The sequence below is a fragment of the Puma concolor genome, chromosome B4 (assembly GCF_028749965.1).
Source record: "Puma concolor isolate L17-30 chromosome B4, mPumCon1.1.hap2, whole genome shotgun sequence".
Taxonomy (NCBI): domain Eukaryota; kingdom Metazoa; phylum Chordata; class Mammalia; order Carnivora; family Felidae; genus Puma; species Puma concolor.
The window spans coordinates 133,768,735-133,786,063 of record NC_141673.1 but is presented as its reverse complement, the minus strand read 5'-3'; the positions used below and the strand labels follow the sequence as shown (position 1 = coordinate 133,786,063).

At 38.2% G+C, this 17,329-nt stretch overlaps 1 long non-coding RNA gene across 2 annotated transcripts in view; it reads right to left on the bottom strand.

The window, feature by feature from the left end:
• Positions 1–17,329, bottom strand: part of LOC147579529 (uncharacterized) — a 46,184-nt gene that overhangs the window by 5,935 nt on the left and 22,920 nt on the right. The window contains exon 4 of one of the 2 annotated variants that reach the window (XR_015254048.1): positions 7,218–7,345. This is a non-coding gene — a long non-coding RNA (uncharacterized LOC147579529). Of the gene's footprint in view, positions 1–7,217; positions 7,346–16,560; positions 16,957–17,329 lie in introns of those variants that run through there. The other variant, XR_015254050.1, reaches the window with a different exon arrangement.

Here is a 17,329-nt window from a genome sequence, read left to right as displayed (position 1 = left end):
TTTATTTGAGCTCAGGTCATGACCTCACAGTTGTGAGATTGAGCCCCATATCAAGCTCCATGCTGAGCCTGCCTGGGATTCTTTCTCTCCCCCCCACCCCCCCACCTACTGCCCCTTCCCCACATTCTCTCTCTCTCTCTCTCTCTCTCTCTCTCTCAAAAAAACATCTCATAAGGGGTCCATATCCTAAAAATGTCTAGGATCCTTCTGGTATAGATCATGTTCTGGGAATAGCAGGAAATTTGAGGCATTTAATAAGCACTGTACAGTAAGCCAAAATAAACAGGTTCAACTCCTTTATTTTTAAGTCAAAGAAATGGGACTCTGAGGGCTGATGGATCTCGATCATATCAATGGGCTTTCTACTGGGGGTAAGGCTAATGTCTAGGAAGCCATTCTTAAAAATATGTGACAAATTTATTCTGCTTGAATAGTATTACCGTTAGCCTCTGTACTAGGCATTAGGAGTCATTAAATTGTTTTTGGACAAATAGTATATATAGAAGATGTGTCTGGCAGAACTGTTAGTTGTATTGCAGAGGGCAGACTCTAGACTTCAGAAAGCCAATTGGAAATTTATTGTAGTATCTGAAATCAGAACTAAAAATGGTCTAAATTAGAGTGGTGGTAGTAGGAGTGAAAATAAGGTAAAGATGCAAAAAGCTTATGTAGCAATATTTTCTAGACACGTCTCCTGAGGAAAGGGAAATAAAAGCAAAGATAAGTAAATTATCAGGACTACATCAAAATAAAAAGCTTTTGCACAGCAAAGGAAACAATAACAAAACTAAAAGGCAACCTACTGAATGGGAGAAGACATTGCAAATGGTATGTCCAATAAAGGGTTGGTATCCAAAATATATAGAAAACTTATACAACTAACAACCAAAAAACAATCCAATTAAAAAAAAATGGGCAGAAGACATGAACAGACATTTCTCCAGAGAAGACACCCAGATGGCCAACAGATACATGAAAAGATGCTCAAGATCACTCATCATCAGGGAAATGCAAATTGAAATCATGATGAGATTTCACCTCATACATGTCAGAATGTCTAAAACCAAAAACACAAGAAACAAGTGTTGGTGAGGATATGGAGAAAGGGGAACGCTCTTACACTGTTGGTGGGAATGCAAATTGCTGCAGCCACTAGAAAACAGTATGGAGGTTCCTCAAAAAGTTAAAAATAAAACTACCCTATGATCCATGAATTGTGATACTGAGTATTTATCCCCAAATATAAAAACACTAATTCAAAGAGATACATTCACCCCAATGTTTATTGCAGCATTATTTACAATAGCCAAAGTACGGAAGCAGTCCAAGTGTTCATGGATAGATAAAAAGATAAGATGTGATATATACATACAATGGAATATCACTCAGCCATAAAAAAAGAATGAAATCTTGCCATTTGCAACAACATGGATGGAGCTAGAGAGTATGATGTTAAGTGAAATAGGTTAGAGAAAGACAAATACCAAATGATCTCACTCATATGTGGAATTTAAGAAATGAAACAAACGAGCAAAGGAAATAAAAAGAGAGACAGAAATCAAGAACAGTTCTAAATTATAGAGAACAAACTGATGGTTACCAGAGTGAAGGTGGGTGGGGAGGAAAGGAGAAATTAAGTGATTACCTTGATGAAAAAAAATTAAGTGATTAAAAAAAAGAATTGTAATAATTCACCTAATATGAAAAAGCTAATAAATGACTGAGTTGGGACTTGAAAAAATAAAAGAGGATAAACTTTAATAGGAATAAATGTAAAGCCTTGTTTTTAAATGTGTTTTTAATGTTTATTTTTTGAGAGAGAGAGAGAGCAGGGGAGGGGCAGAGGGAGAGGGAGAGAGAAGTCCTAAGCAGGCTCTGCTCCGTCAGTGCAGAGCCTGACTCAGGGCTTGAACTCACAAACTGTGAGATCATGACCTGAGCCAAAACCAACAGTCGGTCGCTTAACAGACTGAGCCACCCAGGAGCCCCAAAGCCTTGTTTTTAGAGGCATAAAAACTAACCTCTCAAAAATGTCAAATGACATTTAGCTAGTATCTATAAGTTTGTAGAGAACATGATCCATTTGTAATTCCTAAATTGGCGTTAAAAAAAAAAAAAAGATTCAAAAAGCTTAACATGAAACTCACGGAGTTCAGAATGGAATAGCCATAAACAAGGAAGACTTCACTCTTGTAAACTGGGAGATACTGCTGAAATATGTAACACATAGGGAGAGCTGTTTCAGGAGAAAGGTGATATCTGGTGTGGGACATAAATGGTTCTATTAGCCAACAAATTATGCCAACCTCCCAACAACGTGTATGGTTCCACAAGTTAGTTTTCAGAAGAGAATTGGCATCAACCCTGTGACAATTTCATGGTCAGAGCTGACATCCGTTTCAGCTGACATTCCTAGTGGGGTACACACACCATGTGAAAGTAACAAAAATACAGTTAACTGAGTTTATCTTACAGCCATTGTACAGAATAGATATAGGAGAAATCAGAATAATTTTACCCTGCCCATAGGTTTATGAATATTTATTACCATAGCTGCATCAATCCGTATAGCCTATAAAGACCATGCTAGTGACTCAATGTAATGAGTATTTAGGGAGCTCCTATGATATACCAGTGACTGTCACAGATATTTTTAAAAGTAGGGGGTGTATGCAAAAAAAGAAAGATTAGTCCTGAACCTTAAATACTGGTACTTTTTTAGTTACGGTTGTCGGAAATAAATACAATCACTGATTTCCCATGGACACCACAATGTTTATCTAAACATAAAATGCTAAAAGCCTTGTCAAATATGCATATCCCTTTTGCCCTCCCCTTGAAACTAGTTTTAACTCTGTTGGAAGTGGGGGCTGGTAGGGATTAGCTAAGAAATCCGAAACAAACCCTGTCACTAGAGGATAAGAAGAAACACACCCTCAGCTTTGCAGTTGTTCTTGATGAAGCTCATGGCTCCTGTTGACTGCCAATGTCAAAAATCAAGTTTCAGCCTATGGGTGTGTGTGTGTGTGTGTGTGTGTGTGTGTGTGTATTCTGAGTTGTGGCAGTAATCAGTGTGGCCTGCTGTAGCGTCTGATTATTCCTAGGTCTGTGTCTGTGCAAACCCGTACGACTTGACAAGTTCACTCCACCTTAAACTCTAATTTCTGCGCCACATGAAAGGCCTACTTCCTCACTGTTCTTGAATTTCTACTTTAAGTTGTCTCCCTGTTCACTCAAACTTTCTCACCTTCCTATGCTGGTGGCTATAAAAGTTGTACTTTTCTTTCCATTCGATTTTTGTAAAGTCAGAGTGAAACTAAATGACTCAAAATGAAAAGATAAAACCGGGTTGAGTGGCAGTTGCTGAGAACTCTCCTGCCACCATGCCTTTGTCCTCCTTCGAGACGCTGGTTTCTCTGAAGAAGTTCCTGTGTGTGTCAGAAACCCTGGAGCTCTGGACCAGCAGCCGGTATATATCATAATTACTTTAGAGTTGTAGTATTCTGAGAGCATCAAGAAATAATGATATTTGCCTGAAAAATTATTATTAGTGCCATCTTAAAGGCTTAGATCAAAGTCTGCCTGTCCTTATTCTAAAGTGTTAAGTACGTTAATGGTGTGGCCCACTATCAGAATAGAATCCTCTGCCTGTGAATGTGAATAGCACAGAAGTAGATTGCTGAAAGTGAGAACACGTGAACCGTGAATATATGCAATGGCATTATGGGCAAATGGAGTTGGTTGGGGAGCAGGAACAGCCACTCCCTGATGGTTGAACTGAGACTAGAAGGGCATGTCTCAGGGGACTAAATGAGCTACAGAAGTAAATCATACCTGAAACTCTGTAGATCAATACCTTTATTTCAGCACCCCATCTTCATGAGATTTTTTTCCAGTAGAGCTATGGATGATTAAAGCTTTCCTTCATATGGGGCCTATGGGGAAGCAGCTTTGCCCATCTGAAGATGGTGGAATATAATTACTAAAAAAGTTAGTGCTCTGGAGTGAGATGGTTTGAATTTGAATCGAACTTCACTTGTTGTCACTTGCTCCTCGTGTGACCTGAAGCATTACATAACCTGTGTAAGCCATTGTTCTCATCTATAAAATGAGGATAACAATTAGCCTTACTTTATAAAGTATTTGTGATGGTTAAATGAGGTAATACGTATTAATTGCTTGACGGAGAGCCTGGCTCTTAGCAAGCCCTCAGTTAACAAGCACTATTATTATTGTGTATCCTAAGTTTCTTGTAGAGCGTTCAGCTATTTCTCTGTAAATTGTTTCCCCTGGTGACTTGGCTCAATAACCCCCGACACATGGATGAATCTTTCTTCTCTAAGAGTCTGCTTCTGTACCTTGATCCAACAGTCTTATGGCACTCCATTTATACCTACCTGAATCCTGCTACCATGACTGTGTAACAAGTAAATCATGATGAAGTCATTGGCTCACCTTTTTTCACTATTTCTGAGAGATGTCTATGGCAATCTCAGGGCAACATCTCTTTCTGTATTTTGTCCAACACCACCTTCTCAAGAATGGATATGTCTACATGCTTTCCCCTGCCAATAGGAATGATTCTATTCTGTATCACAAGCCCCCTGCTTTATTGAGTTGAAACAAACTAAGAAAATGCAATTAGACTTTAAGAAGTATAATTGCAAAAGGAAATCTACAAAGACAGGGTGTTAGCACATATTTAAGTTTTTAATTTAAGAGCGTAATTTGCTATTTAGACTTACAGGAGAAAAAAATCCTATTTTAATGATTCTTACTTTTAAAAACGGGTTTATTCAAATCAATTTCTAAGTCCCAAGAGGTGAATCATTACCCCAAAAGTTGGATCATGGAAAAAAGTTTTTTGATCTGTTTATACATATGGATTTCACCCTAAGAAACCATGTGTATGTAAATATTACATAAGGTAGTTAATTGGTTATAGAAGATGTTTAGATGAAGTGCTGTGGGAGCTCTGAAGAGAAAAAATAAATTTTCTAATACTGAATCAGGGTCAGCTTCAGAGAGAGAGGATGAGCTGAGATTTAAAAGATTTGGATGTGTGGTCATGGCTCACCTATTTGTTGAATAGATTGTAGAAGTGAAGTATATACAGTCAATTGGTTTATCTACAGTTAACTGTTAAGCTCCCTTCCATACTATCATTTAATATCAATTTTATCTTCATCTCTCTACTCCAAATATTTCTTTTTTTTAATTTTTTAATGTTTATTTATTTTTGAATGAGAGAGACAGAGGACGAGTGGGGGAGGGGAGGGAGAGAGAGGGAGACACAGAATCCGAAGCAGACTCCAGGCTCTGAGCTGTCAGCACAGAGCCTGATGCGGGACTCGAACTCATGAACCACAAGATCATAACCTGAGCTGAAGTCGGACACTTAACCGACTGAGCCACCCCGGTGCCCCTACTCCAAATATTTCTAAATCAACTTATGATAGCCTGGATTTTTGCCTTGGTTGCTTTATAACAAATGTCAGCAAACTTTTTCTCTAAATAGCAAGATAACAAATATTTTAGGCTTTGCAGGCCATACAGCATGTGTTGCAAGTCCTCACCTCTGCTGTTGTAGGTGAAAGTAGCCACAGACGACATGGAAAGGACATGCATGGTTGTGTCCAGAAAGGTGGAAAGCTGGATTTGGCCTACAGGGGAGCAGCAGTTTGCCAATCCCTGGTCTACAACATAAGCTCATTGATATATCAGTATGAAGGCAATATTCCTATTATCTGATATTCATAGGAATAGTACTATAACAAATAGGGGTTTGGCATTCCTACTACACCAAATACCCAGCTATCAAGAGCAGCAAAGGATCTGGGATTTCACTTGGAAGTGAATAAATTAGCCTGACACAGTTTCAAAGATGCTGGCATAAGATACAAGATTCCTGGGTCAGAAACAAAGGAAAATTTACTACTCATGGTAATAGCAGAGTCAGAACATCAACATTTCTTGTGCTGGTTCCCAGATTCCTAATCTCCATAAGGCAACACAAAAAAAGCCAGGTAAGAACTGCACACATAATGCATTGCTTTATAGGGGAAAAAAAACCCTGAGTTTAGAGAACATGAATCTTTTATAATGGGCAATAAGCCTGCCTGACATTTGCCCCAGTGAGAGACATTAACTTTATTATACTAGACAGTAAGTACGCCTGCCCTTTGCTCTGGAGAGAGATATCATCTGTATTTTCCAAGTCTTTTCACCATACAAACATCCTTAATAGATAATCCAGAACAAAAGTAGATAGTGCCTCTATTTGTAAGATGTGCAAAAATGCCAGAGACTGTGACAGAATTGTCTACTAACCCCAGCCTCCCAAACCATCCCATTTTCTTGTAAATCTTGATACAAGACCTTGTAGATCTTGATAGAAATGCAGAGTTAAATCAAACACACCTAAATGTCCACAGGATGTACCAAAATGAATGTCAAAAAAAATCTAAGAAATGGGCAGAAGAATTCTGAACCTTTTTAATTCAAGACCCCAGCTAACCAATAGCAAAGATGGACATCAGCTCTCTTTCATTACCATCTCTGGAAGTATATATATTTAAATAATATTATATTAAAATCAGACTGTTTCAATGCCACTTGTTTTACTATGAATTTTTAAAGTTTTATACGCTTGTATGCATGTTATATGTATATGTGTGTGCATGTATAGAAACGTATCTTTGATTACTTATCAGAGGTTACAGGCAAAAGAGAGAAAAAAATTGATGCTGAATTCAAAATAAGTTGGAATGCTTCCGATTTTAGATAAACTGACTAGAATTTCAGGTGGTTTTTGATGAGATTCACCCTCTCAGAATTTTTTAATTTTAATTAGAGTCTCCAAGAATTCAGGTGATCCAAAATCACATTTATACAGTGAGAGATGACCTGTACTATTCCTAATCTGCAGCACTGGGAAATAAAGGTGGGTATGTATAGAACTATTTGGCCAAGGACAATAGACATAGTTGGAACAAATTTCTAATTTTAAATATTTTTTTAACTAATAGATCTCACATATTTATTACTGAACCAACCTGTTAGCAAAGAGGTATAAAAAAAATTATTATTTTCCCTAGAAAACATGCCTAACTGTCCAGACAGTGGTGACTTTTTCAGTTCGATATGGTAAGATGTTAGTGACCTTGACACAGCTTAAATATGTGAGCCATCATATGTGGGATTCCCTATAGACTCACCTTGGTTCTTCTCCAACATCTCCTTTGCAGTTGTACTTGGTTTTATCAGCAGTTTTCATTCAAATCCATGGGGGAAATGGGAGGATTCTGCTTTTGTTTCTGGCCAAGAGTTGCTGATCCTGAAAGTCCTGTGAGAAGGCATAGCCAGGAAGAGGTCAACCGCACACACTGTGATGGTGGGGGAGGGGAGAGAGGGTCAGTCATTTTTTAACAGATGACTGTAGGTTTTTGAAAAGCAGAGCCCAGGGTATTTTATTGAAGTGAAAAATGTGTTAATGTTGCTCTTGCAGTCAGCGTTTTAGATGTTCGTATATTGCTACGTCAGCGTACTAGGTTCTGTGGAGGAAATGGGATGTAGGATTACAGGCAGCCCTACAGAGGGGCTATGCGACCTCAGGGCTCATACATCATACACCATACACAGAAGCAGAATACATGAACATGGCAGCAGCCTGGTCCAGGCAAGCACAATGCTAGTGGCTAGGGTCTGAGAGGAAGGTGGCCTGTGTCACACAGCTCCCCTCCAAGAACACATTTTTGCCTACTCTGAACAATTCACTGAATATGAGCAGAAAGGTGTGGCGGGGGGGGGGGGGGGGCAAATGGCAGATGGATGTAGGCATGTGTGCGTTTTCCCTTCTAAGGGCTCTTCTTCACTTTTAATCCCATTGGCCTTTTTGGAGTCATGCATCATGGAAATGCTAGCCATGACTTGGCAGTAGGAAAATAGAACTGTGGCAGGCACCAGGTTTCAGCTATATTTTCACCGTACCTATACTTTGTTTCACTTTTAGTAGCAGCATGATGTCAGTCATGTTTAAATCAGAGGAAAACCTGAATTTTTCATATTAATTAAAGTTTAGTGGGTTCGTTATAAAGAATACATGAAGAGATCAGTAGTGGTGGGGGTGGGGAAGTCACATGGGGTAGTTTCTGCAGCTAGACTGTGGGTGAGTTGAACTTCCTCTTGGATTTTCTGGACTAATTCCAAATTTGAGAAGAGATTAACAATTGTTATTTTATACTGCATGACTTTTTTTTTCTTTCCTCTTGTGAAGAGGAACATAAAGGAAGAGGGAGAAGAAATGGTCTCAGTGGGTACTGATATAGATAGGATCGTGAGTGTGTGTATATGCACATGGATGTGTGTGTGTGCGGGTATTGTGGTTCTCCTGTGAAATGACACAAATATATACAATATATATTTGTGTGTGTGTGTGTGTGTGTGTGTGTGTAGATATATATATACACACACACCAACAAAGCTACTCTAGTTGCACGTATCTCTAGCAGCATAAGGCAGGAGACACATTAAGGCCTATGCCCCCAACCTTCCTATTCCAGCTCTAACATGTAGCCTGAAGAATCAACTAAAGCAGTACTTGCCAGGTTTCTAGATCGTTGCCATGTAACCAGTTGAATCCATTTGAGTTCAATCATTTATATTCTTCTAAATAGATATATTTTTAAGTTTATTTATTTATTTTGAGAGACAGTGAGAATGAGCAGGGGAGAAGCAGAGAGAGAGAAGAGGGAGAATCCCAAGCAAGTTCTGCACTACCAGCAGAGGCCAACATGGGGCTTGATCCCAGGACCCGGGGATCATGACCTGAACCAAAATCAAGAGTCCTATTCTCAACTGACTGAGCCACCAAGGCGCCCCTAAGTGTATATTATTTAAGTGTTACTTGGGAAAGACATAGATTTTTTAAAAAATCAACCCTGTGGTGCATATTGTCTTACTAAAAACTAAATTTGAACTCAAAAGAAATTCATAGATGTGACTCTCCTTGAACTTCCTGTGACAGATACATCCTGAAGGTTTGTAAAATTTGTCACTGTAAATGGGAGAGATAGTCATTGTCCTGGTCTCCTCAGGTCCCACCTGCCACCATCCTGTCGGATATCTTCTTCCCGTAGGGTTTCCAGAAAGATCTGACTATAAACTGTACTCAGATGCTCTGTGCCTTTATAAAAACCAGATTCCTAGTGCCAAGGGCTTCTTGCTTTCACAATTACTGCTGCTACAGTTACTGCTATGTTATTACTATTAATGTGTCTACTTCCTCTATCTGTCTCTTGATATTTGGACTGCCTATTAGGACACAATTGTCTCTAGTTAGGAAAATCTGAATTATTCTTTTAATCTTTCACACTTTGTTTTTGGTACACTGCGTCCATCTGTGATGGCCTCCATTTCCCCACATTGAATTAATGCTTCTTGTAATCCCATTTAAGTCTACTTTCTTGGGGCTTCGCTTCCTGTTTGATCAGTTGGCATCATCAAAGTGGAATTTGGGATATTAAGTCCTTAGGACCCAGAATGTCTCTTGACAGTGATTCTCCAATTGTGGAACATGAACGGGTGATAGTAAACCAAAGTAAACTAGGTATGGCAGAATTAGCATAGCCATTATTGAGGCAATTAACAAAAATCACATAAATAAACAAGTATGCTAATCTTAAAAAAAAAACAGCAAAAGCTTTTTTCTTTCATGATGGGACCTAGATTCTTTGATATAATGATTGATTGACCTAAGACTTGTAAAACTTAAAAATAAAATTAAAAAATTTTTAAAGACCTGTAAAACTTAAGAAGCACATATCTGGTCATTGAGCAACAGTGGTTTCACTAGACCGTCTGCCTTCTTTACCATGTTAGTCACATCCTGACGTTTCATTTGTACCTCTGTTGTCATATGCTACAAGGAACAATTTACCCTGCCCTATCCTTTTGATAAAAATGAATAACTTCCAAGGACAGTGCCTCTTTCCTACAAACAATGTAAATTTATTTCTGCTGCTTTTTGCTATTTTTTTAATACCTCAAATCTCCAAGCAGTGGAGCAAAGGGTAAAATGGCCATGTGAATATGCATTTGAAGAGCTCTCATCATGATAAAAAATTGCCTTTTAAATATTTTTTTCATGCCTCTGCATTGTCATAACAACACACTTCTGAATGACTAATGGCAAATAAGTCAACTATTGGTAAGTTTTAATGGAGTATATTGATCTATTCAAGATCCTTACATTGTTAGAGGAGAGGGAGGTTTTCTAAACTAAATGAAACATGACCTAATGTGTAAGTAAAAGAAATAAAAAGGAAACAAAGGAAAGGAAAGTTCAGCAAAGTAGAAAAGTAATTGGCAGGGTGTATGAGGAAGAAATGAGTGGTATATACATCCTACAATTGTGTAATTTGGTAAAGATGAATTTTGTAAATGCCAGTAAATGATTCACCTAATATAAAATTTGATTTGTTAAATTAATAGAAAACAAATAAAGTCTCATGGTATTTTACACTGGTGCATACTACTTGAGAAATAATACACAAACCCATTCCTCTGTCTCTCTCTTGGTTACATCTAACTTTGTGCACCGCCCTTTTGGTGGGAACCTAGTAAAACAGACAAGTAAATAATCATAACTGAACTAATTGATAAAATCTGTGGAGATAAAACACAGGTTTTCAAATACGGAAGGTCAAAACACACATTTCTAGCATAAAGATAAATGTAACTCAAGCAATAGTTTGGAGCGCCTACTATGTGCCTGTCACTGTTCTAACCTGACATGCTCTTAGTAAGCAAAATAAAGGTTAACTCTGTAAGGAATAGTAAAATTAAAACACGTGCAGAATAGGTATTTATAATGAATGTTTGAACCCTTAAAAATCATAATGGTTTGTTTGTACAGATTTACATTGGAAGAAATAGAAAATTTGCTTTAAAAATTGTTTTTGAATGCTCAATGATAAATTTGAATAGAGCCAGCCATGATGAATCTGCTAAACTCTCTATGAATCACAATAAACAGGACTCTCTTGCCTTTCTTGACTTTAGTAGTGAAAGACATGACTCAGATGTTTTATTTGATAATAATTGAAAACCTTGGTATTGAGCAAATGTATTTTCTACCATGAGACATTTTTATAGAATGAATGCAATACATTTCCTAATCCATCATTCAAAGGCTATTTTCATTCATCAATGTGGAATGTGCTTTTCTTTTTAACATCACATTTTTAGTAAGAAAAATTAGAGGATAAGAAAATCTCCTTTAAAAATGCATATACATTTTTCTACTTTCTGATTGTTTGACCAAATAGAAATATAGTTTTCTGTATCATTCTTTGAGAGGTAGGGAAAAAAAGCTAACAACTATCTTGCTTTCTTCCTACTATAGACTGAATGTTTGTGTCCCCTCAAAACTCCTATGTTGAAATCCTAAGCTCTGAAGTGACAATATTAGGAGGTAGGACCTTTGGGAAATATTAGGATAGAGCCCTCCTGAATGGGATTAGTGCCATTATAGAAGAGGCGCCACTCTACCATGTTCTGTGTGAGGACACAATGAAAAGACTGGTTCATTGAAAACATTGAACCAGAAAGTGGGCTGTCATCACACATAAATCTGCCAGAGCCTTGATCTGGGACTTCCCAGTCTCCAGAACTGCGAGAAATGCATTTCTGTTGTTTATGAGCCACCCTATCTATGGTATTCTGTTACAGCAGCCTGAACGGACTAAGACACTTTCTCATTAATATATGTGTAGTAATAGAAGGTCAAAACAGATAATAAATTGAAGAATTCAACCCTGCTGACAGTATATTATCAAAAGAACACAAAGTATCTGGGTAATCGTTCAGCAAATCTCTACAGGAAAGCAGAGGATGGGAGGTTTTTTGATTAAGCCTTCTGTAACGTCACAGAGGTAAGAAGGGTTCCATCTCTACATCCTCTGCTCTCACCGTGAATGGTACCCGTAACAGGATCTCTGCTCCTATGCAAATCACTGATTCCATGGAAATACGCAGAAAAGGAGAAATTTTTTTTTTTCCATTTGCTCTGAAGGAGTCATTCTCTTGGATATCAAGAATGGGATGAACCAATTCATTTATGAAAACTTCTGTGGGGGCCAAAGAGAATTCCTATTCTGTTTGAGGATACCAGTGAATAGTAATTGCAACAGTTTATGCACTGCCGACTGCATATTTAGTGTTTTGTGCCCTTACCTTTAAATCTGCAATCACATTTCAAGTCAAATTTCATTATCATCATACTGGAGATGAACAAAATAAGCTTTGGTGAGGTGAAATGACATTCCCAAAGACAAACATTTAGTAATGTCTGAAGCTAGAATTCTAACACAGAGCTCCATGTCGAAAGATAAAGACCCTTCATAGCATCATACTAACACCTCAGTGGTGGATGGATTCCTGGCTTGGAAAAGGGTACGGTCCCTAAAAGGGCTGTACTACTTAAAACAAGGTAAACATAATGGAACAAAAAGCAGGGAAAAAATGTAATTTAGCAGGTTCGTTAAAATGTGAACATATATTTATCAATGTTTATAAAATCACATCAAGAGTTAATCAAAATATAGTGCATAAGCTACATTTGCCCTAGTTTGACATCCAGTTTTCCTAGATGCTAATACCAAGACCCTGGTAGTACTTTAACTTTTTTTTTAAAGTGTATTATTTGTGTAACTAATTAAGTTTTAAAAGACTTTGTCACTGATATGATGTGAATTTTTGATGATAGAAATTAGGAATAATGTTTCCCTCTTTGGCTAACCCATTCTTTTCTACATTCTGTTTTTTTAATTTTTTTAATGTTTATTTATTTTTGAGAGAGAGGGAGACAGAGTGCGAGTGGGGGAGGGGTAGAGAGAGAAGGAGACACAGAATTTGAAACAGGCTCCAGGCTCTGAGCTGTCAGCACAGAGCCTGATGTGGGACTCAAACCCACGAACCGTGAGATCATGACCTGAGCCGAAGTCGGACGCTTACCTGACTGAGCCACCCAGGCGCCCCTCTTTTCTACATTCTGAACAAATCGAATACCAGCATTAAAAATAAGCTTAAAATAAGGCTTTATTTTAAGCTGATTGCTCAGACATTCTTTGCATGCTTTGTATTCTTTGTAATGCTGACTTCTGTGGTTGGTTTTTCTCTTATACAAATGAGAACTGTAATGAGCATTGAGTAAGAGTAACTTGTAAGACTTGTAAGATTATGGTGAGAAAATTTAATGTTAAGACATAAAAAAACCAATTGCATCCCAATCTGTTATCCAATGAAATACTAAAAGTCCAGCTTAAACATGTAAACATTTTCCAAGATCAACTCTCTGGAATCTGGACATATAGGAACTATATACTATTCAGATGACAGGTAAATTATGAAAACTGCCACAATTTGAATAATTGATCCTAAATAAAGAGCAAACCTCAAATTTGATTTTTTTTAATCTGGATTCTTCAACAATAATTTATATATGATTCAAGCCTCATATTGACTGGAAGGATACTAACTTTTTTCTTTTCCTGTAGATATACTTTAATAGTCAGTTTGCAAGTGACATGACTTGCTTATGCAAATAAAGGAGGTTCTCTTGAAAATAGCCTAATATCTCATGGAATTAAAGCAGACGAGTATGGTTGGGCTCAGGAAAAACCAGAAGCGCAAATGGTATTGAATTCTGTCTTCTTACCTAGGTTTCTGTTCTTCACTGTTTTTCCGTCTCCTTCCTCCCCCCTACCCCTTACTAAAAACAGGCTACCTTTCTTTGTCTAGTCTATATGACAAGACTCATGATGACCTGTAACACCCAAGCTGTTTTTCTTAGAGGCACCGTCTGGGTTCTCAATATACCTACCTCCTGGAGGGGCAGAGCTTCAGCCAGCATGAGTCAGGTACCCGCTCCTGAACCAAACAGCTGTGTCCCGGTGTGTACAGGGTTATGTGTACAAAAGAGATCACAGTGGTGTTTATGTGGATGGAAGTTGTAAATCCCAAAATGGAGGCACAGACCTCTGGGAATAAAATCTCATAAATGTCACTATTCTATAAATTTCAATAACTTCTCCATTGTCAACCAGGGATAGTTAGCACATTAACGTTATCTTTCTGCTGCTTCTCCAGACCTTAAGACATATAGGCCTGTGGTACCTGACTCACCGCAAATCAACACTCCGTTTCAGATGAGCACTGCTGGGTTCAGTTGTTTTCAGACTTTGGACTCATGAAACATTCCAACTGTACTTGGCATGAGTTATTGAGTACACATAGGGAAGCTGCCAAAATGTGCAGAGTGTCTTTGGCAGAAGAAAAAAACAGATGGTCCCATCAAATGCATCACGTTCATGGCCATTAAGTTAGATTCGAAGAGAAAAGAGTGATATTTACCTGGGGAATATATTTTAAAGGGTTAAGTAGCTCAGTTATCATAAGCTCGAACATAAAGCTTCAAGAAACTGATTATGAATATGGGCATATAGGCCAGATTCCAGATACTGAAATAGTGGCAGGTAAAGGATGTTTCATGATCAAAAACTCTGCAACAGAGCTGCTGGGGGCTAGGAAGTGGTTGACAGATCACCCTGGCAAAGAGAGTCAGACATGAGCAGAGCCAGTGTGAATAAAATCGTCGGTGTGAATGACCGCAAGACGAGAGCAGAATTTCTAAGGTCTGAGGTATGCAAGCAATATTATAGGTTCCCCTCAAGTATAAAGAGAATTTGGAGATTGTTCAGTCTAAACTCTTTATTTGCATTGAGGAAACTGAGGTCAGAAGAGGGAAGCGATTTAGTACCGGGTCTCCTAATGACATGGATAGTGCTCTTCTGTCCATTATTGAACAGGAACTTTGCGTTAATAATCAAAAAGGGAAGCAATCTGCTTGGAAAGACTGTCTTCATATAAATTCATCCAGGAATGCTTTGTCTAATAACCACTTTGCTTCTGGCATGCCTTCTTATTTTCGTAATGAATGTAATGAGAGTCATTCAAGTCATAAATGGAGGAACATTGTTGTCAATCTTGGGACAGACCTCAGCCAAAAATTCCACTTATGGTTTAATGAAGTTGGTAAAAACTAATGTGTGGGTGGCCACTTAATAAAGAAACACAGTGGCCTGAACATTAAAGGACAGGCTTAACAAAAGCCTCCTAATATTAACTGATATATTGGATGGGACAGAGATAGCTGTTGACATCCATGCTTTCCCACCTCTGGAAAGTAAGGACCAGCCAGGGACTGCATTTCCCAGCTGCCCTTTAATTTTGACTAGAAAAGGAACAGAAATGATGTATGTGCTGCCTCCAGCCCAAGGGGTTAAAAAATGCTGTTCTTTCTCTATACTCTTTCCCCTTGTCTATTGGCAGGAAGCAGAGGACTCTATGGCCATGAAGGACAGTAGGGGGCTGCACGTGGAAAAGGGTGTAGGTCCCCATATCATAACACAGAGCAAAGTTTTTCATAGTCCACGAACATCTACATTCCACTGTTACTTGAGCAAGAAATAAACCTCAGCAGGGTTGAACTACTGAAAGTTTGGGTATTATTTGTTAAAACAGCTGAAATTACCCCACTTAATGTAACAGACTGTCTCTTTACGTGGTTGCCATGTTGGATGTGTCTGAAAATGCATGAGAATAGGCCACATTCCTAAAGAGATATATCTGAGTGAAATAGGTCTATTAGCAATGCATAATGTGCCAGAATTATAGGCCTGAGCATCTTTTTAGCCCCACCAACATTTCTTTTAGCGTTTCTAAGCTAATCTGTCTCTGTATAACAGAAGGTAAAGTTTTATGCTAAGATAATCACTTATAATTTGATGCTATGGCTTGAGTCAAAGAATATTGTTACAGTGAGATTTTCACAGAACTGTTGGGAACTACACAGGCTGCAATTTCTAACATGTGTTTCCAAGTCATCTCCTTTGGGCCCAAATAGCCTAATTTGTTTGTGCCAACAGAAAATCTCAGAGAATATGGCCAAGGCACTTAAATATCCCAGCAAGTGAAGCACAATCTTAAGGGATGTTAAAATAGTACAGAATACATGCAATATCAGGACAGGACCCTAACAGTGATATTGTCCAGTTTCTTCATTTATCATAGGAGAAAACTGACTTTGCTTTTTAATGTCACTCCACAAACAAATGCCTTAAAAATTCTGATATCCCTGAATTTTACTAGAAAACTCTAGAAAACTAGAATTGATCACAATTCATGTTTTCTTTCAGTTATCTCTTCTCTCCTCCGACTCCCAAACTGTTCTCTTCTACTGATTTATGTACACAGAGGACTTAAGCACCCCCAACACTGAGGTCTTTTCTGAGGATATAAGCTGTGTATAACAATGTCTGCTTCTTTGCGTCTTCAAAACCCTTCTATGGAAACTTGCCTTACCTCCAAATATTCCTATCAATAATGTAAATGCAAAAGCATGACTTTAGTATCCATATTATGAACAAGAAAAAATTCAGTGGTAACACAAGAATGCTGGAGGCACTTCTGCTGCATTCTTCGAAAACATACTCTGCGAGAGGTGGGTGATTTGCACGGTACTTCCCAGGGGAGGAATTGGTACCGACACCTAGAATTCTTGATTCTGTGTCCTGCAGTCCATTTCTCATGTTAGAAGGACACCAGCTACTTGTATCCTGACCATATCACGCAAGGTTTTTTTTATGTTTATTTATTTATTTTGGGGGAGAGGGGAGGCAGGGGCAGAAAGAGGAGAGAGAGAATTCCAAGCAGGCTCTTCACCCAGCACATGGAGCCCGATGTGGGGCTCAGTCTCATGGCAGCAAGATCATGAGCTGAGCCGATATCAAGAGTCCAGTACTTAACCGACTCAGCCATCCAGCCGCCCAGCAAGATTTTGTCAAAAGGAGTATGTTAGAGAATCAGTAATATCACCTTTGCATTGATGGCTCATAACTAGTTGTAGAGAAGAAAGTAGTTCAGTTCTATTTTACTTCTGAAGTGAAAGATACCAATTCTTAACAACATGATCACAAGGAGATGTTAACAGCTATACTTTCTTTGTCCTGATTGCTTTTCCAATCATTTTTTAAGAGGATTAAACAAAAGTCACCACAGTGCTAATGCAGTAAAATCTGGAGAATTTTTGTTTCTCCAGGAAAATAAAAATATGCAGTGATTTTTATACCAGACATTTTGATTATATAGACATTGCATGACACCCCTTAGGGCATGATCACATGCATGGCAGAAAATAAATTAGTCCATTGGCAAAACACTAGAGAAGAATTAAGATTTATAATCCCGATTATTGATCAGGAAAATGACA